The sequence below is a fragment of the Lathyrus oleraceus genome, chromosome 7 (assembly GCF_024323335.1).
Source record: "Lathyrus oleraceus cultivar Zhongwan6 chromosome 7, CAAS_Psat_ZW6_1.0, whole genome shotgun sequence".
NCBI lineage: Eukaryota > Viridiplantae > Streptophyta > Magnoliopsida > Fabales > Fabaceae > Lathyrus > Lathyrus oleraceus.
The window spans coordinates 116,759,688-116,783,449 of NC_066585.1; the positions used below are offsets into that span (position 1 = coordinate 116,759,688).

At 39.4% G+C, this 23,762-nt stretch overlaps 1 pseudogene; it reads right to left on the reverse strand.

Annotated features, from left to right (window-relative positions):
• Positions 1 to 543: 543 nt before the first annotated feature.
• LOC127109400 (uncharacterized) lies at positions 544 to 643 on the reverse strand (annotated as a pseudogene).
• Positions 644 to 23,762: the final 23,119 nt, after the last annotated feature.

Genomic DNA, 23,762 nt, shown 5'->3' on the forward strand with positions numbered 1-23,762 from the left:
CACGCACTCGCTCTCAAGGCGAACCGCTCTATTTACGAATCAACGATATCGAACTATATCTCCGAGTCCTACGACGAATTCGGGAATATCGTGCTGCAAACAATCTCCCTCCTATAGAACTTCTTGATTTCAAAAACCTTTTTCCTTCGATAACCGAGATGGCAGAACCAGCTCGTGCTCTTAGAGATTACGCCGCTCCATCGCAAGATGAGCCGCATTCAAGTATTGCTCCATCCGCAATCGAAGCAAACAACTTCGAACTTAAACCTTCGCTGTTGCAGGCTGTGCAACAGAACCAATTCTCTGGGAATCCTACCGAGGATCCAAACCTTCATTTATCCGTATTTGTCCAATACGCTGATACTGTTAAAGCTAATGGTGTCACTTCAGAGGCAATTCGACTTCGTCTTTTTCCTTTCTCACTGAGAGATAGCGCTAGAAGATGGCTTCAATCTCTTCCTTCCAACTCAGTCACCACATGGAACGAGTTGAAGAAAGTTTTTCTTGCTCGATATTTTCCGCCAAGCAAAACAGCTATGTTAAGAGCCCAGATAAACGGATTTAAACAGAAAGACAACGAGTCTCTTTTCGAAGCATGGGAAAGATACAAAGACATGATGAGACTTTTCCCACACCATGGTTTGGAAGACTGGTTAGTAATTCACACATTTTATAATGGTCTCTTGTACAACACAAGGTTAACAATAGACGCCGCTGCAGGTGGTGCACTAATGAACAAACCTTATGCTGATGCTTACCAGCTTATCGAAAGCATGGCCCAAAACCACTATCAGTGGGGAACCGAATGAACAATGGTGGAAAAACCTCAAACGAAAACTGGCATGTACGAGATAAGTAACCTTGATCACGTTAATGCAAAAGTAGATGCTTTGGTCCAGAAAATTGAAAGTTTAAATGTATCACCTCCAGCCGCCGTGGTTGCTATAACTCAGAATTGCGAGGTCTGTGGAATCTAAGGTCACACTCCTACGGATTGTCAACTCTTGACAGGAATCCAAGCAGAGCAAGTAAACTATGCTCAAGGAAGCCCCTACTCGAATACCTATAACTCAAATTGGAAGAACCATCCAAACTTTTCGTATAAGAGTAATAATGCTTTGTACGCACCTGGACAGTCTCAAAATCAAGCCCCAGCTATACCTCCGGGATATCAGAAACCGAACCCATCCATGCCTAACAATAACGCCCCTAGGAAATCTAACTTGGAAATCATGATGGAAAACTTTATAGCTTCCCAACAACAAACCAATAAAGATTTCTTAAACCAGAATGTACACACTGGCGAACAACTTAAACAACTAGCAAGCAAAGTAGATGCCTTGGCTACCCATAACAAAATGCTGGAAACACAAATATCACAAGTAGCTCAACAACAAGCACCTACTGCTGCCCCAACTGGTACATTCCCTGGACAGCCCCAACCTAACCCGAGAAGCCACGCTCATGCAATTATATTAAGAAGTGGAACGGAAGTGGAAGGACCGTCTGATCCAAGGATAGAAAACCAAAACCCTAATAAATCAACTGAGGAAAGTGAACCTAAGGAAAAGGAAGAGAGTAATAAGGAAACCCTAGAAAAGAAGGAACCTTATGTACCTCCACCACCTTACAAACCACCTATCCCTTACCCTCAAAGGCTTGTTAAAACCAAAGATGCGGGCCAATTTAGAAAATTTGTTGATCTCCTTAAACAATTAAACGTTACAATTCCGTTCACCGAAGCTATTACGTAGATGCCCTCCTATGCTAAATTCTTAAAAGAAATTCTTTCTAATAAGAGGAAACTTGAAGATAGCGAAACCGTTACACTCCCTGCCGAATGTAGCGCTATAATCCAAAACATGCCTCCTAAACTCAAGGATCCGGGTAGTTTCTCTATACCCTGTCACATAGGAAAATTTGTCATCGACAAAGCCTTATGCGATTTAGGAGCCGGAATTAGCGTTATGCCCTTATCCATATGTAAGAAACTGGAAATGGGAGAATTAAGACCAACCAAAATGTCTGTTCAACTAGCAGATCGTTCCATCAAATATCCTGTAGGAATTCTTGAAAACGTTCCCGTACGCATAGGTCAATTCTACATTCCAACTGATTTTACAATTATGGACATTAGAGAAGATGATATTACACCCATTATACTGGGAAGACCGTTTTTAGCAACTGCCGGTGCAATCATAGACGTAAAACGAGGACGACTCACCTTCGAAGTAGGTGAAGAGAAAATTGAGTTCATTCTTTCCCAATTCTTGAAAGCACCTGCAATAGAAGATACATGTTACTTCATGGATATCATCGATGAATGCATAAAAGAAGCAGAGTTAGGAGAAGACAAATCATCAGACTATCTTTTAAAAGACAAATCTAACAAATGTTTAGCAATAACACCGGACCCCACGCAATGTCTAAACAAACCAACCCTTGACCTGAAAACACTTCCCAAAAATCTGAGATATGAATTCCTAGATTTAGAACTTGAACGACCTGTGATAGTTAATGCAGACCTAGGAAGACTCGAAACAGAAAAACTCCTACATATCTTAAGAAAGTATCCAACCGCACTAGGTTACCACATCACCGATCTTAAAGGAATAAGTCCTTCTATTTGTATGCACCGCATCATGTTAGAAGAAGACTGTAAAACCTCTAGGGAACACCAGAGGAGACTAAATCTGATCCTGAGTGAGGTAGTAAAGAAGGAAATAACCAAGTTATTAGAAGCAGGTATTATATATCCTATATCTGATAGCAAATGGGTTAGTCCTGTACACGTAGTACCAAAGAAAGGAGGCATAACCGTTATTGAAAACGAAAAAGGGGAAACTATAACTAAACGAATCGAATCGGGATGGAGAATGTGCATTGACTATAGGAAACTAAACAAAGCAACCCGAAAAGATCATTTCCCTTTACCATTCATTGACCAGATGTTAGAACGATTAGCAAAACATTCGCATTTCTGTTATCTAGACGGTTATTCAGGCTTCTTTCAAATACCAATTCACCCTAATGACCAAGAAAAGACAACGTTCACGTGCCCTTTTGGTACCTTCGCTTATAGACGAATGCCGTTTGGCCTGTGTAATGCTCCTGCAACCTTTCAAAGATGCATGATGGCAATTTTCGCCGACTTTCTCGAAAACATCATGGAAGTATTTATGGATGACTTTTCCGTATACGGACAAAGTTTTGAAGAATGCCTTGAAAACCTAGAAAGAGTTCTTGAGCGATGTGTGAAAGTAAACTTAGTACTTAACTAGGAGAAGTGCCATTTTATGGTACAAGAAGGAATTGTTTTAGGACACATCATCTCGAACAGAGGAATTGAAGTAGACAAAGCCAAAATAGAGGTAATCGAAAACCTTCAACCCCCGAGAACCGTGAGAGAAGTACGAAGCTTCTTAGGACACGCCGGTTTTTACCGACGATTCATCAAAGACTTCTCTAAGATAACTAAACCTTTAACCGGACTATTGATGAAAGATGCTGATTTCATATTCGACGATAACTGTTTAAAAGCATTTCAAGCGCTTAAGCAAGCATTGATCTCCGCACCCGTAATGCAGACACCCGACTGGAATGAACCATTCGAAATAATGTGTGATGCCAGCGATTATGCTGTAGGTGCTGTTTTAGGACAACGAAAGGATAAAAAGCTTCACGTTATATATTACGCAAGTAGAACCCTGGATGAAGCGCAAATGAATTACGCCACTACCGAGAAAGAACTCCTAGCAGTTGTATTTGCGCTAGATAAATTTTGTTCTTACTTGGTCGGAGCCAAAATAATAGTCTACACTGATCACGCTGCTATCAAGTACCTTTTAACAAAAAAGGATGCTAAACCTAGACTCCTAAGATGGATCTTGTTGCCACAAGAGTTCGATTTAGAAATCAAAGACAAGAAAGGAACTGAAAACGTAGTAGCAGACCACCTCTCTAGACTTGAGAACCTTGAACCGGAAAGAACCTCAATTAACGATGATTTCTCGTACGATAAACTTATAGCTACTTTGGAAGAGAACAACTCCGACAAACAAGTAGAACCCACCTTAGCTATATCTGTCACACCATGGTACGCTGATCTCGTCAATTATTTAGCTGCCGGAATAGTTCCGCCCACTTTATCTTACCAGCAGAAGAAACGATTCTTCTACGATATAAAACACTATTACTGGGATGATCCCTTACTTTTCAAAAGGGGCCCCGATGGTATTTTCCGTCGATGTATACCCGAAGAAGAGGTAGAAAATATAATCCAACACTGCCACTCCGCTCCTTATGGTGGACACACAAGTACATCCAAGACCTGCTCTAAAATCCTACAAGCCGGCTTTTATTGGCCAACTATATGGAAGGACGTACATGCGGCTATTAAGGAATGTGACAGATGTCAACGCACAGGAAACATATCTAGACGTGACGAGATGCCACAAAAAGGTATTTTGGAAGTAGAGATCTTCGACGTGTGGGGAATAGACTTCATGGGACCTTTTCCACCCTCTTTCGGTAACAAATACATACTCGTGGCAGTTGACTACGTATCAAAATGGATCGAAGCTATAGCTTCTCCAACAAATGACACCCGAGTAGTAACTAGACTCTTTAAGAATATAATATTTCCGAGATTTGGCATCCCAAGAATAGTAGTCAGTGATGGTGGATCGCACTTTATATCCAAGGTACTCGAAAAGTTATTGTTTAAATATGGCGTGAGACATAGGATAGCGACACCTTACCACCCTCAGACCAGTGGACAAGTGGAAGTATCTAACAGAGAAATCAAGCAAATACTAGAAAAAACAGTCGCCACTTCAAGGAAAGACTGGTCGTTGAAATTACCAGAAGCTTTGTGGGCATACCGAACTGCTTATAAAACCCCCATAGGGACGACCCCATTTAAGCTCATATATGGAAAATCCTGCCACCTCCCGATAGAATTAGAACATAAAGCCTATTGGGCTATTAGAAATCTGAATCTAAACTATAAAGCCGCCGGTGAAAAGAGAATCCTTGACATAAACGAATTAGAGGAACTCAGAAGAGACGCCTATGAAAATGCCAGAATCTACAAAGAAAGAACAAAACAATGGCATGACAAGCGTATATCAAGGAAAATCTTCAAGCAAGGCGACGCAGTCCTTTTATTTAACTCTAGACTAAAGTTATTCCCGGGAAAACTACGATCCAGATGGTCAGGTCCTTTTCATATCACTAACATCTTTCCCAGTGGAGCGATAGAAATTAAAGGCAAATCCACAGAACCGTTCACCGTAAACGGGCAACGTCTAAAACACTATCACTATGCGGAAACCAATGGAGATTCGCAAATCCTACACTTAGACGAAATGCCTCCAGGATTAATAGACTATATTTAACAGTTTCTTTGTCGAGCTTGCGACATTTAAACAAAGCGCTTGGTGGGAGACAACCCACAATTATTTTATTATTTCCTTATATTATTATTATTATCTTCCTATTTCTTCCTTAATTATTCTTTTAATTTCTGTTTAGTATTCATTCCTAATTCATTTTAATTTAATAATAACTTTTTTTCTTCTTTCGGCATTTGGCCAAATCCTGACTAAAACTCATGTTTTCTTTTCTCTAGCTAACACTAACCAGATGGGACATATTGATCGTATGGGTATCAAATTCAGAGGAATGGCTCAGAAACAAAAGTTTGAAGAACTAGCCACTAGAGAGATGCTACCTAGTTTATATGTTGATGATTGGGCTATGACTGCCCTTGGACTGAGACAAAGTGTCCTGTATTTGCTGAATCAGATAGGATGGGAGACATCCCCTATCCTAAGACATTTCACCACCTACCGGAGACTCACACTAGAATTCCTTAGCTCATTAATCTATCTACCCAGCCATGGAAAAGGAATTAGCAGAGGTTTTATCCAGTTCAGAATGTTCAACATGGAGTACCAATTTAATATTAGAGACTTTACCAACCTTTTGGGTTTTCCCACCTCCTTTGACACATTCACAGTAAGCCAGGAAGAACTTTTTGAATATAGAGAACTTGAACACTTTTGGGGTAAATTGACTGGAAATGACGAGCCCGAGGAACATGAGTTTCTCTCTGGAAACATACACAACCCGACCTTTCGCTATTTCCATAAGATCCTGACCCACACTTTATTTGGGAAGAAGCCAAACAGTACTTCAGTTTCACGTGATGAACTCTTCATCATATTTTGTGCTTCCCAGAACCGTCCAGTAAACGGTGCCACTTTTATGTTAGCTAATTTGGACCACCTTATCCAGGATGAGCGAGCACCAATCCGAATAGGCGGTTTGATAACTATGATAGGTAATGCTATTGGATTACGTCAGCCTATGCTTGACCTAAGCCCTTTTTGTGGCATTACTACTATGAGTATACCCTTCCTCTTCAACACTATGTTTATAGCAAACCTAGGGTCTGACGAGTTTGAGCTTATTATTGATAACCAAGTTCTTTGCCTATTCACCATGCCCGATCCTAGGACTAGTGTTCATAACTGCAGTAACTGGCTCTACAACCTGAACGAAACCCCCTCTCCTGCTAGATCCACTGAATCCATCCAGGACTATGAGATTTGTGATGACTATGAGACTTATGATGACCAGATCCCTCATGCTGAATCTGACCCTCAGACACCATCTGGCTATTATGATATTGACCCTCCTCCTCAGCCTGTTCAGACCGAAGAATCAACAGTATCCGACCTCCGGCATCATATGCCCGGAACTGATTACAACACCGCCATTGAAGCTTTGATGTCAGAACAAGGCGCCCTCAGAGAAGAATTTACTGACATGAGACACGAAGTTCTAGGGTACATGAGCAGTATGACAGATCAGTTTCACGAGTTGCTACATCGTGTTAACTCTTTTGCTCCTCCGGCCAGAGATCGTGCAGATGGATAGTATTCATTTGTTTTTCTTAGTTATTTAGTTTTAAGCTAGATTATTCATTAATGTTATTTGAATTCATGTTCGCATTTGTTTCCTTTTCACATTTCTTTTGTTCTTCTTTCCAATATTACATTATGATCATTTTATTGAAGCTATTTATTTAATTTTATTATGCAATAGCTATTATGTTCTCTACTGTTGCTACCTATGACTTATTATTATACAAAGTAAAATAAGCATGCAGGAGAAATTAAATTGCAGAATAAATCAATCAGTAGCAAACAAACAAAAAATTAACAATATATAATAACTTACCTGAAGGACGCTAGCTGAACATTAGCCAAACAGACAGTGTGACGAGCGTCACACATTCTGTCACGGGCGTCACACTAAGAGCCTGTTACGACCGTCACACCCCTGTAACGAGCGTAACGCCCTTCAGACTAGGTGAACGTTAAGGAGCCGTTGGAGACGAACGTTACACCCCTTCAACTTTTTACCTTCCCCATTTATTCACATTTACCCACATTTATTCACTTTTCAACCACCTCCTTTCCAACTTCCAAATTCTTTTCCTATAAATACCCACCAAACCTTCCTTCATTCACCACAAACCATTCTCTAATATCAAATACATTTCTTTTCTTTCCAAATCACTCCTTCAAAATTCATTCATCACAATGGCAGGAAACCAGAATTTCGGAAATATCATCTTCCGATCCGAAGACGAAAATTATCAAAGGGAGCAATTCGAGCGTTTCCAACAGCGAGGCGTCGTCTCCACCAGGTACCCTGATTTTACTTGTTTACACCAATTAGGATTACTCCAAGGTATCGAATGGATGCTCCGTCAAGCCGACTTAACCTTTCTATGCACCCATAACCAACCAACATACCCCTCCCTAACCTTAGAATTCTTAAGTTCATACGCCTACACCACTTCCGCCGGTGAAGATGAATTTTTAACCGGCACTGCAACCTTCCGAATGTTCAACACCGAGTACTCCTTAAGCCAAAACCAATTGAGTACCATGCTACAATTTCCCACAGAAGGTCAAGTCTACCCCAGAATCCCTCCCGAAATAAACTGGAGCACAGTTGCCATTCCCACCCTTTTTAAGGAAATATCCGGTCTAGATGCCTACAACTGGGAAGAACTCCTTCTTTCCCACATACATAACCCAACCATCCGATATTTTCTTCGGATCCTACAAAACACAGTTTTTGGACGACCAAACAACAGTAAGGTCAACGCAAAAGAACTATTCTTCCTCGAATGCGTCTTCGAACCGACTGCTAAGGTAAACGCTGCCTCTTTTCTACTTCATCATATCCGCACCTTATGTGCTAGAGGCCGCCAACCCTTTGTAATTGGTGGATTAATCACCACCATTGCACTTGGCTTAAACTTAGGGGACCGACTCCAAACCTTAGAATCTCTACCTCCCCTATTTATGGACATCAACTACTGTCGATCCAGCCGCATGATTAAGAATAGAGTAGGAGGAGGATATTATCTTATGGTGAACAACCAGGCCATCCCAAGCGTTGTCCTACCCAACATGGCCCTGACCGATGTCACAAACCGCAACCGCCTCCTCTATGATCTAAATGCTCCCGAAGCCACCGAGCCTTCACAAGCAAACCCGCCCACAGACGAGTTTGAAGAAATGGAGCAAGGTGATCAGCCTCCTGCACAACAATCCGCCCCGCTCAACCCTTCCGATAATGCAACTGGCCCATCCTCCCAACGTCGTCGACGAAGAAGGCCTGCAACCAACGACGACATCATGGATGCTATTGATGGTATGCAGGCACAGAATGTCGAGATGATGCAAATGATGCGTCAAATGCAACAACAACAGGATGCTAGGAATGCCATAACCGACCAGCGGTTTACTGAGTTGTTCAGCAGGTTCGACAACTTAGACTTACGTCAGAGATCACCAGGTCCAAGAACCAGAGGCGGAAGGCAGCCTTAGTTGTAGTTTCTTTTTCCTTTCCATATTGTATTTCATTTCTTTAAAACATTGGGGACAATGTTTAGTTTAAGTATGGGGGGGAAACCATGTTCTTTCTATTTTCATTTCTTCAAGTATGTACCTTTCCTTTCATTGCTATTTTAATTATTATTTAAAAAAAAAAAAAAACTATTATTTTAAGTTAAGTCCCGAGTGTGAACAAATTTCCATTATCTATTCCCTCAAACTTTCATGAGCCACAACAATAAAAATTCAACACCCAATAAGTATAAAGGTTGCTCATCTTATCGATCTTAAGTCGAATCAAGACAAAGACTACTACCGCCAAACACTCTAAACGAACCTCAACACGTTAGATCAGGATAAGTACCTATTATACCAATTCCTTGAACTTTTAGTTTTATAGTAACCCCAAGTAGTTTATACGAGAAGTCAGCACCATCTTAATAGCAAACTACGTGGAGAGCCGATGAATATAAGTGAATGATTCCCAAAGTAACATAAAAAAAATATATATATATCAGGAAATGCACTAATTAAGTTAGGTGATCCTTACCAGATCATTTAATCTAAAGGTTGCAGATCATACAAAAACACAATATGAAAGATCCATTATGAGTTGGTTCAGTAGGTATCTGGTACTGAACTTGGTAGGGCGAACTACGGTTCGATCCCCCGCAATTTGCAATGGGCTGAATAACGAAGTTATCCGACTTATGTACCAGAACTTCTAGCTAAAAGGGGATCATAATCACTAACCGGTTACTCCACTATGTGCGCGAAAAGATAAAGAGCTTAATGTGATTTCGCTAGAATGAAAACGGGTGAAATAAGAGTAAAGGAACCAGGATAGCTATCATAGTGTACTTGAACTGATTTGCATAAGGCAGGGTTATCTAGGTTGTGACGGTGGTTTTGTTGATGTCAAGATTAAACTCAAGTTGCTTCTAAACAAAATCCACTTGCAACCTATTACGAATTGATGTGTGTTTTGAAATTTCATCTGGCTAAATTTTTAAAACGAGTTCTATACTGAATTTTGCTTGAGGACAAGCAAAGATCTAAGTATGGGGGAGTTTGATAACACGAAATTATATCATATTTTAGGACTTAATTCAATTAAATTTTATTATTATTTATTTCAGTTCACTTCATTTTATTAGATATTACGCGGTATTTTCTTCCTATTTGTCTCAGGTGGCTTATTTTGAAGCACAAGTAAAAATGGAAGAAAAGGAGGTGCAAAAAGGAAAGAAAATGAACCAAATGTCAAAGCCCAGCCCAAAACACAAAACGCAGGTGCCGTGCATGTGACGGACGTCACACATGGTGTGACGAACGTCACACCATTCCCCTACATTTTTGGCGCAAGGAACGCCTCAGAGACGTTGAGGAGACGTTGAGGAGTGTTGAGCCCTATATCCACGCCATGCTTTTATGCACGTTGAAGACCTTTTTGGCAGGGGAAGCGGTTACTCAAGCATATATATATATATAGCCACTTGCAAAACCAAAAAGGGTTCCGAAGCTTTTCCACATTTTTTCCTTTTCCGTTTTCGCTTCTGCATATTTTCTTTTCCAGCAACTTACGCATTATTGTTTCTTATTTATTTTTACGAGTTCTACACTATTTCTTTTGCAATTCCTATTTTCCATTTTAGCATTTAGTTAATTCTTTTCGCACAATAGTTTCTACACCGGAAACTATTGTGCACCTTTTTACCGGATTCTTTTGGCAGGGGAAGCGGTTACTCAAGCATATATATATATATAGCCACTTGCAAAACCAAAAAGGGTTCCGAAGCTTTTCCACATTTTTTCCTTTTCCGTTTTCGCTTCTGCATATTTTCTTTTCCAGCAACTTACGCATTATTGTTTCTTATTTATTTTTACGAGTTCTACACTATTTCTTTTGCAATTCCTATTTTCCATTTTAGCATTTAGTTAATTCTTTTCGCACAATAGTTTCTACACCGGAAACTATTGTGCACCTTTTTACCGGATCTAACCTTACGTTAGAATCTAGTTTTTATTTCCTTCGTTTTGTTTTGTTGTTTAATTGAAGAATCCAAGAACAAATCCTACCGGCTTGTGGTGGAGTGTTCAAGACTATTGTTTAACTCATTCAGGTTCTTTAATTATTATTTAATGCTTTGTTTTATTATTTATTTATATTATCTGCCTGGGATGAGTCTGTTTATGCATGATAAGTATTTTAGTTTGTTTAGCATGTCTGGCTAATTCGCTTAGATATCGGTATGTAAAGTAAGCGGAATAAGGAATCAAAACTAGGTCGGTTTAATTAAGTTTAAGATTAAAATCACTCTTTTTACGGTCTCAATTTACAGGTTTAATAACAAAGGTTTTTACAAAAGTAAAAGACATAAAGAAGTTAAAATCAATAGAGCGAGAGTTTGAGGTTTTAACTGGACAGTGTAAATTAGACATTAACTCTAGATCAGGGCGAGAGCAAGTTTTAGAGTTAATTAAATTCCGATCTTTTCCAAAAAGTATTTTTAAAGATTGAATGTGAGGACGAAAGTTAAGCATTCGAATTTAATTATATAACCTAAGTCAACAGAGCGAGAGTTTGAGATAAGGGTGTTTAAACGGTCAGTGTTTTCTTGAAAAGAGTTTCTATGGACTGTATTGCTTTCAAAAAATGGTTTTTGACTTAATTATAAGTGACAGCTACATTAACATAAAATCATGGTTTATTCAACAGAGCGAGAGTTTGAGATAAAACTTTTAATCAATAAAGTCAACTGAAAAGATTTATTTTAAAACCGAGAGACCGACAAAGGATTGATTCCCTAATTACGACGAACTACATACCGATATCCGCTTTATTAATATTTAATCTAGATCTTAGTTTAGTTTTTAGCTTTCCCCCAAACAATCAAACATTATTCACCTTAGCTTTACGAAGTAACCTTAGATAACGGTATATCGATTCATAAGTCCCCGTGGGATCGATATCTTTTAAAACTACGCGATAGAACTGTGCACTTGCAGTTTGTACCCCAAATTCGACTCATAAAGTCGCGATCAGTACAATATTGGGATGGCATCATAAAATAGGTGATTGTGAAAGGGTTTTTTAAAACTTGGCTTTTGATGATCATGTTCCTATAAGGTGACATTTAGTGATTACTAATGATCATTGCTTGGTTCTGTAGCGGTGTATTCGTTACCATTGGAGATATTGACTCAATCTAAGATAAATCATACAAAGTTGAGTCGCCACTGCACTTCTATTTATCCAAAGGAAAGGTTAGAAAGCGAACAAAAACCGAGAATTTTTATCAAATCAAAAACTAATAAAAATGTCAGAGATCTGGGTAAGGGGGTTGGTTATGTCATGGGAAGGTGTTAGGCACCCACAACATCCTAGGTACTCCTAGAGAGCCCTTTTCACAACTTGTTGCAAAGTTTATTGTTTATGAAATTATTTTGTGCAAACATGATTGAAGAGATGAGAAAAGAATATACAAGTTTATTTACATTTTTGTATTTGGATGGATGAATCCATTGCATACGTACCTTCTTATAAAAAGAATAGGATCAAAACCTCATAGTTCGGCTAAAAGATTTCGAAAACAAATGAGTGGATTGATTGGTCCAAAAGCCCTAAGGTCTTTTGTTATCAAAGGGAGAAAACTCGACCTGAAAAACCATAAGTCCACCATGTGAGAATAGCTTCGACATGCTAGTGAGGGGTTAACATTATAATAAGCATGGAAGTCTTACAATTCAATCACTAAGGACAAAGGTGAGTATTATATCTACCACAAAAATAACTCAAACCTAATAGCTAAAGGTTATGAAAAATTTGATTAAGAACAATGGTCATTGAAACCACAAAAGAGACACATTTGAATGGGTTGAATTAACCGATTAGGGGTGTTCACAAAATGAGGTTAAAGTATGAATTAGAGTTCATTTACAATGAGTATTATGAAAAGAGAGTTTGAAAATCAAAAGCCTAAGGCTTAGGTTTCTAGTTTTGAAAACAATGTCAAATGTTTGCACAAATAGTTTTTGGTTTTTTGGGTTAAGATGGAGAAAAAAGGTTAAGGGTGATGGTTAGGGATAAACCACAAATAGGAGTTCCTTTCTCAAGATCATAGAAATGATCCAAGTAAGTTCCTTTGGAATGAGCAACGGCAAAAGCAAACAAATAAGTCTCATAAGAGAACCACAATAAAAGGAAACAAGCTGCCAATAAATGGACTTACACTCAACTCCAAGGAAACAGAAGGCCAATAAATGGACTTACATCCAACTCCAAACAACAAACAGGAAACAGAATGCCAATATATGGACTTACATCTAACTCCTCAAAACCAACAAACATGCATGAAAAGAAAACACATGAAAGGTTCACAAATAAGCAAACAAGCACACACTATATACAAACAAGTGGCTCAAACAAAGGGTGGGCTTTAGTCAAGAGGGGTCATATCAACCTCGACAAACAAGCCAAAATTGTACAAAGGTAATTGTAGCTCTTAACCACTAACATTTAGAGTTAGGGTGAAGCTGATCAAAGATGGAAATGAGGATGAGGCCTCATGCTCTTAACCCTGGCCTGGGTGAGCTTAAAACAATGAAAGTGTGGGGATCCAGAATGAGGGACCCTATTCCACTTGACCGACTCTATACAAAGATCTTGGGTACTTGTTCAAGAGCATCAGCACGTAGTGCGAGCATAATGAACGACTCACTGAATAACAGGGGATTGATTTCTAATCCCTTCTATCTGTCCATTGCCTCTTCACTTAGGAGGACTTATCAAGTAACATGCCTCATTTGGAGGTCTTTCGCACAAATGTAAACATACACAGTCAGAGCCTCTTAAGGAGGACTTTAGCCAAATGCCTGCCAAAAAGGTGGCAGGACTTCCAGACTACATGGAGTAAGAAGGCTAAACTACCTCAGTGGTGTATCAACCATACTCCAAAGCTTAAGCAAAAGCTACTTAGCATCTAATGTACCTGTACAAAAGCCAAACAGTTAATATTGTATTCAGAAAACCAACAGACAACACAATGGAACTATCCAATATGTACACAATGCAAGTCATAAGTGCAAGCACTCAAGCGAGTTCATCACATCAATGGACCTACAACACAACAAGGGTTAGTAATCAAAGCAATTGGCATCTCAAGTAATGAGACCACACCAACCATCAAGGCTAAATGCTCACACCTGAAACACAAAGCACTATTAGTATGTGTACAAACCACTAGTACAAAGACTAGGTTCAAAAGCAAGTCAAATGACCAAAACAGAAGTCAATATTTCACATGAAGCACATTCAATCAAACAAGAAAGAGTCCTCCAAAGGACCAAAACCAATTCATAAGGCAAAGCCATCAAATGATCAAGGTAAAGCAAAGGCAAGCAATGTGATCAAAGTTGGACATCAAAAATAGAAAATCCAAATCAAAACAGAAATGCAACCAATGATCCTAAAATTTTTTATGTGAGTTTATCATGTTATGAACAAGCATCATACCAAAAATTAAATCGAGAAGAGCTCAAATGGTGTATGAATGAAAATGCACAAATGCAAGGCACAAAATGTTACACAAATTGTCACACTACATGTTCATGTGTCCAAAACAGTGATGACATATGATAAAAATTCCAAACCAAAGCTCAAAAATCAAATCACATGTAAGGATCAAGCATGCAAATTTCAGATCAATTGGATCAAAGATGAGCATTTCACAAAGCAATGAATGTAACATGTCAATTTGGCATATGGTTCAATCAAGAAAACACAATTAAAAATCCAGCATCACACAATTTATGAAATAAAGGCTAAAAAAATCTAGAGATTAAAACAAGAATATGAAAAAAAATTGGGATCAATTTGAAGCATTTTGCTATTTTTAATGATTTTTTGAAGTTGAATGAATAAAATGAAATAAATGTGAAATAATATGGAAAATGGAATTTGAATGAAATTAGCAACATGTACACAACCAGATTCGAACCCACGCATGGCAAGTTAACAAGAGAGTTCAAAATAAATTCAGAAACACACACACGCCAGGATTCGAACTCATGCGCTGAAGATCCAAATGAGAATGCAATTGAAATAAAGAAAATATGCATGGCGAAGGATCGAACGCGCGCCTCATAGGTCCAAGAAGCGCTCAATGAAATGCCTCGTTTCATTTATTGCGTGGCAAGCCATGCAAGCGTGGTCAAACGCGCATGGACAAGTCAAGCGATGCAAGCCAATAGAACCAACACGCGAGCACACAGTCAACAAACACCTGGCCAAAACCCTAGGACCAAAACCAGATGGTGGCGGACGGTTGTTACAACCGTCTTCTCCGGCCATCCAGGCGGAGCAACAACAAGAAATTTTCCAGAAATGGACGAAATGCATATGGTTGGAAAGGTCTTTTAATGTAGATCACGAATATCATATTCATTAAGCCTAAAAACTCATGGATTGAACGGATCGAGGCAAAACATTTTCATCAACCAAACTTGAATTCAACATATCAGGCTCATTACTTAACCAAATCAAAATCTAATTATATCAGCATCATCAGCACAACAGGATCTACCTAATCATGGCAAGAAATTGGCAAAATGTGATGGTCGAATTTCACCTACGTGAACTTGCAGTGTATTGAATTCGTGTCCTTAAGCTTCCTCCAGCTCCAGATCTTCTCCAATAACCTTGACTTGAATCTTGATGCAAGAATTACCAGTTGGAAACACCTAGATCTAGCTCAATTTGAAGCTTCCATTAACATATGATGCACTTGAACCTGCATGAATTTGGACTGAATTGACAAAAGTGAAGGTTGATTCTTGCTCAAAACTCTTCCATGATCATGAATGTGTAAAGAAAAATGAAGGTTTGTGTGAAGAATAGAGAGATTCGAAGAGAGAGAAAAGATAGAGGGAATGGAAAATTCTCAGATCTGAACTTGTTCTCCTTGCAAAAACAGTTAGGTTTTAGCTTTTATACTCTGTGTTAATCATGCTGAAATTAGGATTATGCTTTGGTTAATTGAGATTAGAGAGATGTGAGGTGAATTGCAAAATTGCACAAGTGTGCTTAGCATGTACAATCCACACGTGAACAGTGCCATGCTGAGGTGCAAATCCACTTAAAATCATTCAACAATCATGATGGAAGTGTTAATTGGCTTGTATGATCATCCAATTTTGAATTATCAAATTTCCCTCCAAAATGCATATGTGGGAACAATTGGTCATGTGAGCTTCTTTCATGCAAGGCAATGATTCATTTGGAAAATCTTGGTCATGACAAGCATTTTGCAAAAAGAGTGGACCAATTTGGAGTTTTGAATAAAAAGTTATGCCATGTTGAACTTCCATGCATAATTTATGATCATTTGGCCATAACTTCTCAACCAATCATCAGATGGACATGATATAGGACTTTTTGAAAAGAGGAGAGAAATATCTTCAACTTTCATGTTCAACAAAAATCCATTTTAAGCTTCTTTTATGTTAGAAAATCAAGTTGAATGTGGACCAAAAACTTGCCATTTTTGGAAACTTGAAATTACAGGTCATTTTCCATTTTTGGAAACTTTTGCCATGACTTCAAAATCTTCAAGATAGATTTTTGACATGATGAATAGGCCTTGTTTAAACATGAATGAGGTGTAAAAATCCATTTCCCCAACTCATAGTCCTCAATTGACTGCACAGTTGATTGCATTGGTCCTCAGATGACCTGAAAATGCCTTGATGAACTTGGGCCTCCACCACTTGGGGAAAATGCTCCAAGATGGAACCATAGCTCATATAAGCTCAACATAATATCATGTGGTCTTTATTCAAGAAAATACCATCAGCTCTTGCCCAAAGGATGCTCTTGAATTGCTTGACCTGTGCTTGCTTAGATTGCAAAACAAAATGTTATATGACATATTTTTGTGCTTTTTTGGTTAGCAAACAAAAAATGAGAAAAGCAATGATATAGAATGCAAACATGCTTGATGATCACCAATCACTCACAAAGAGATCCCAACCATAGGTAAAGGAAGCAAGATGCTCAATGATCCTTGAGGCTTAAGCTATGAGATGTTATGATGCCATGAGGGATCTTAGGGTCAAAAATTGGGGTCTTACAGATGCCCCTATTTAAGATCATTCTAGCCGGAGAAGTGAAGGTTAAAATCTTCGTCTCGACGAGATAGAATGGGCTTAAATAATAACAAAGAGACAAATTTTGGTCCTTAAGAGGCCTCATGATGCAGATGTATGCATGCAAAACAAACAAAACTTTGTGGGGATATGTGTCCACAAAGAAGAAAAGACATCCAGAGAACAAACAATCCATTGGAGTAATATACTCACTAGGAATAGAGACTCAAACGGGATTCTCATGGGGATAAGAGGAAAGAAAAAGCGTGAACAAATCACAACCCAAAGTTGAGACTTTACTGGGGAACAAAAGAGAAAAAATGCGTGAGCAGGTCACGACTTGAAACTGGGAAAAGAATTCCAAAGGGAAGAAATCCAATGGAAAGACTCAAGCTGAGGAAAACTTCGGATAAAAATCCGGACTCGGGCTGGGGAAAGATCGAACAAAATCTCCCTGCCGGGGAAAAATGCATGTATTGGGGAAATGCCAACACAGCAAAAGGGTGAATCACAACAGATACTCCGTTGGGGAAAACTAACAAAGATCTCTCTAGGGGAAGCAAAAGGGGTGAGGTGTTACCGGTTACTGGGTAACAAGCTCAGGAAGAATGAATATCTAAAACCGGTATAAGGGTAAGAGATATCAATCGACCAAATCATCTGAGGAAGACCTAAAAAAAGGTATATTTCGACTCAGGAAAATCTGACTCCACAGGGGACCGAGGTCATAATAGGGAGCAGAAGGGAAGGAACACCAGGGATACCGATTATTGAGTATATAATAGGTGACCAACCAAGGCGTGAATTGGGGTTTACTTCCAAAACACTCATTATCCAAAAGGAGGGCTTGACAAAGCAAATCGACTTACAGGATGGACATTTGACTCCGCAAAGGGAAAATGAATCTTACTCGAATGGGGAAGGACAGAAGGCTTCACCAAAGAGCGCATGAGATATATTATCCATTACCGTCAAAACGTAGATAATATACTCGAAGGAAGATTATCCATAACCGGGTTGTAGGTTGACAAAGGATAAATCGACCGAAAACGTGAATTGGTGTGTATGCCAAAACACTCATCATCCTGAAGAGAGCAAAAGTGCAAACTTGTTTAAGGATGGACATTCGATTCCACAATAGGGAAAACGAATCTTACTCAACTGAAGAAAGACAAAACTTCGACTGAAGAGTGCATGAGATATATTATCTATTACCGTCAGAACATAGATAATATACTCGCATGGAAGATTTTCCACAACCGGGTTGTAAGTTGTTAGAGGATAAATCAACCGAAATCGTGAATTGGTGTGTGTTCCAAAACACTCATCATCCTGGAAGAGAGCAAAACGCAAACTTGTTAAAGGATGGACACTCGATTCCATAAGGAATACGAATCTTACTCGACTGAAGAAGAACAAAAGACTTCAACTGAAGAGTGCATGAGATATATCATCTATTGCCGTCAAAACGTAGATAATATACTCGCATGGAAGATTATCCATAACCGGGTTGTAGGTTGTTAAAGGATAAACGACTGAAAAGAAGGGCATCGGGATACCAAACTAGGTATATAATGATGACCAATCAAAGGAGAAACAAACGTTACCAGCAACAAAAGGGTAGACGAAAGATGACTCACTGGGGATGAATTGCGTAACAAAGCAATTATCCAAAAGAAGGGGAGCATGAATATTCGATTCCGCAAAGGGACAACGAATCTTACTCAACTGGGGAAACACAAAAAGCTTCGACCGAAGAGTGCATGAGATATATTATATATTGTCGTCATAACCTAGATAACATACTCGCATGGAAGATTTTCCACAACCGGGTTGTAAGTTGTTAGAGGATAAATCAACCGAAATCGTGAATTGGTGTGTGTTCCAAAACACTCATCATCCTGGAAGAGAGCAAAACGCAAACTTGTTAAAGGATGGACACTCGATTCCACAAGGAATACGAATCTTACTCGACTGAAGAAGAACAAAAGACTTCAACTGAAGAGTGCATGAGATATATTATCTATTGCCATCAAAACGTAGATAATATACTCGCATGGAAGATTATCCATAACCGGATTGTAGGTTGTTAAAGGATAAATCAACCGAAGTCGTGAATTGGTGTGTGTTCCAAAACACTCATCATCCTGGAAGAGAGCAAAACGCAAACTTGTTAAAGGATGGACATTCGATTCCACAAGGAATACGGATCTTACTCAACTGAAGAAAGACAAAACTTCGACTGAAGAGTGCATGAGATATATTATCTATTGCCGTCATAACGTAGATAATATACTCGCATGGAAGATTATCCATAACCGGGTTGTAGGTTGTTAAAGGATAAATCAACCGAAATGAAAGGACATCGGAATACCGAAACCAGGTATATAATGATGACCAATCAAAAAGGGACAACAAACATTACCGGCGAACGGTAAATGAAGGAGGACCCGCTGGGGATAAGATTGCTTACTCAGAGCAATTATCCGACGGAAGAGGGAATATCAAGACCGAATATTGGATAATGATAACCGTCAAAGAGGGGATTACATCTACCGGATACTGGGTAGAAAACCACAAAAAGTAACCGTCATCAACTGGGATGAACACCAAGGGTTCACTTTGCAACAGGGGAGAAAATAGGGTTTACAACTACCGGTTAGTAGGTAGAATACCACAAAATCCACTGAGGATAAAGGTGAGAAGATAGGATTTACGACTACCGGTTAGTAGGTAGAAAACCGCAGACTCCGATGGGGAGAAAAAGATGTAGGATTTACAACTACCGGTTAGTAGGTAGAAAACCACAGACTCGGCTGGGAAACAAAGATTAGGGTTTATAACTACCGGCTACTGGGTAGAAAACCACAACAATAGGACTTATAACTACCGGTTAGTAGGTAGAAGGCCACAAATTCCGCTGGGGGGAATAAGATGAATGAGCGTCGGTTAGTGAGCAACTATTCATTTATACCACAGGGAAGCATAAGAGACAGCCACAAGGAGCCAATTTAGGATCGAACCAAAAGGCAAAACTGAATCAAGACTCATCCTAATGAGGAAATAACTCAATAGGGAAACCCATCCCAATATATGTGTTGGGAGGAAACGGAAACAACCGTCATCCACGAGGATATAACTCAGTGGGGAGTGCAGAAGGAAAGGGTAACACTTTCTGCTTAAGGGGCTGACTCTACATGGAGAGATCAGACACACCAACATTTGCTTGGGGAGATCTACTGAGGAGATCTATATCACCAATTAGCAGGAGACAACAATCAAAAGATATATGGCAAAGAATGCAACATGAATATCTGAATGTTATGATTATGCATATATGCATGATTTATGTATGATGAATGCTGACAAAACAGACATATCTAACACACATAGGTCCAGGAATCGACCATCCGGTACTACCCCTCAAAAGAGAAAGCCAGAAACTCTGGTGGATAGCCAATCTGCCGGGAGCAAAGACAACAAAAATCTCTACAGGGATGAATCATCAGTCTCAGCTGGGGAAAGGAGCTCATTGCACAGGAAGAAACTGCCACAACAGCAACTCCAAGCAACTCCACCGGGGAATCTACTGAGGAATATAATAGGAATCTGGGGAATAACCACCAAAAACCAAACTCACTGAGGATATCACACTCGCTGAGGAGCAAAGATCGCACAAGTAGAATCTGCCACACACGCAACTCTACCGAGGATCGGAGACATCAGGGAATCACCCAATCTCTGCAGGGGAGGAAAACATAAGAGGCTTCGGAGGGATCATCAGTCACAATCGGGGAAGAGAGTTCATTGCACAGGCAAAGACGACCACAAAAACAACTCTGCTGGCGACTTCACTGCGGAAGAGATGAGAGGAAACTGGTGATCAAACACCGAGTACCAAACCTGCTGAGGAAATCATATCCTACTGAAGAGAGAGGATCTCTGCTCTGCTGCTGAAAGGGAGAGTGGTGAACGTCATACCACTCAGGGATGAATCAACACAGATAAAGTTCACCACACCAACCACTCTGGTGGGGATATATCCGAAGGAAATCTGGGGATCAACCGCCAAATACCGAATCTTCCAGAGAGTATCACACCTGCTGGTGAGGAAAGATTGCTGCTCTGCTAGAGAGATGAAGGTTTAAATCTTCAACAAGCGCTCTGCTTGGGAACTGCCCCACAATAGTGTTCAAACAACACTCTACTGGGAATGAACCACGAAAGTGTTCAAACAACACTCTATTGGGGAAGAACCACAATAGGGGCCCGGAGGAGGAAGATACAGTGATGCAAGGGATATGAACAAATGCCTTACCCTGTTGGGAATCATACCACCCTTGGGAGAGCATTGAGGATCTCTTAAGTAACCTTGTGTCATTGTGAACATTCACTTTGTTCAAAAACAATTTGTGAAAAATTTAGTTTTCAAAACAATGACGTTTTATCAATTAAAACATGCAAAACATTTGTTGAATAGGAACAAATAAGAGTGCGAATAATTGGATAAAAGCTCAAATTTATTTGATGGAATGGTAGCCTGCAAATGGTAAGACTCCATAGATCTGTACAAGTTTGAAATTGGTGATATATATTGGAAAAGGGCTACATTGAACATACTGACCATTTCTCCACCAATTCCGAATTCGATGTATTCGAAGCTTCAGTTGACGATGAATGAACAAAATCTCTGACGGATGACAGATGTAGAACACAGTCTTGTCAGGATGCAGTTACTTGCCAAATCCCTAATTTTTGCCTAGATTGCCCCAGGGTGAGGTACTCCATCTAGCGGGATGCAAATATCATTCTTTTTTTTCATGTCTCTAACTTTTTCCTGGATCGCCCTTTCGGGTTTTCAATCCACCGAGACGCTCATTTTTGCCTAAGCCGCCCTTTCGGGTTTTCAACTTAGCGAGCTATTCTGTTTTTATTTTAGGCAAAGTATTTCTTGACTGCATCTGAATTCACAGGACGAGTGAAATCCTCCCCATCCATTGTTGTAAGCATCAAAGCACCGCCTGAAAAGGCTCTCTTGACAACATATGGACCTTCATAGTTTGGAGTCCACTTGCCCTTGGAATCGGGCGCGAAAGACAAGACTTTCTTGAGCACAAGGTCACCTTCTCGGAACACTCGAGGCTTGACCTTTTTATCGAATGCTTTCTTCATTCTCTGTTGATACAACTGACCATGGCACATGGCAGTCAATCGCTTCTATTCAATCAGATTCAACTGGTCGTAACGACTCTGAATCCATTCAGCATCAGTCAACTTGGGGTTTGAGGGCGCCATTCTTCTTTTTTTTTCTACATTTTTTTTTGATTGTTTTTAATTTGATTTTTTCGATTTTGCTTTTGTTTTTCACCCCTTTTTGATATTACATTTGTAAAACCCCAATTTGACTGTTTCCGGGTTCTCAAGATGTGGCTGAATGATCTTCTTTTCATGCTCAAGAAGACGGGTAATCTCGTCAGGAATCCCTTCAACATCATCTTCCTCTGCCTCGAATACAGGGGACTCAAAATTGGGAGATGGCGTTGGATCATTACGTTCAATGGGTTTAAGAATCAACCTGCATAATGATTTTGATATAAAAGATTTTTAGAAATCAAACAAGGCAATCATTATGCAGATGAAAAGATTGCTTTTATTCTTGTTTTTAGGGTTTTTTGTGATCACCAATTTCATGCAAAAAGCGAAAATGGAAAATAATTGGAAAAACAAACTTTTGACATGAATTTATTGAATGAAAACATCATTGTATTTATGCTTGCCAACAATGTCATCACTTCTCCATTTGGCATGGGAGAAGGGTTTTTAAACAAAGTGATTATTACTTTGATTTATGGATAACTGTAGGAACATCCACAGCGACCCAATTGTGGCAGATCCCTCCAGGGATGACAAAGTTGTCAGAATCCTCTGCATCTTCTTCCAGAACAGCAGCAGCATCAATATCTGACCAGTGTGGATGAAACCTCCACCCTTGAACAGCCCTTTCTCATTGAAGACCCCAGAAGAAAAGCCAATGCCAGCCCGAGACTTATTGTCTTCAAGCTCGATCATTTTTCCTAGACCAGCAATTGCACCACATTCAATGGCCAATTTTGCATCTCTATAAGAAGCAAATGAAGGAGTTCTCTTCTCAACAGGCTCAGCTATATATAAAGCTTGGAAAGGAGTTCCAACTTCATCCTCAGCATCTATGTATGAGAAGGAAGACAAGTGGCTAACCAGGAGTAATTCCATCAAAAGCACTTAATCTAGCGACTTCCTCCTTGAGTTCACGGTTCTCTTGCTCAAGATGATCCATCCATCTCGAAGAGTTGGCTCTGGTGTAGTACCGGTGAGTCAGCTTGTCTTCAAAATAAATTAAGAGCAACAGAGTTAGACCACAAGACCAGAGGCTGAGAACAACACCTGCTTATGCAAATGATGCATGCAATGCTTGTGCACATGATTTGTTTTTATTTCAAAGGAACTCTAGGGTTTTATTTTCAAACTTTGAAATATTAATCATTTTATCGCATATGGAAATTATCTCGTCAAATATATCAGAGAAAGAAGTACAGCATTGTCAATCATTACAAGAGAAAAGGAAAATAATCATCCTATGGATCCCTATAAACAGATCATCTGATACTCAGGGAACAAGACGATAAGATGCTCGAAGCTTCTTCACCTCTCTCTTGT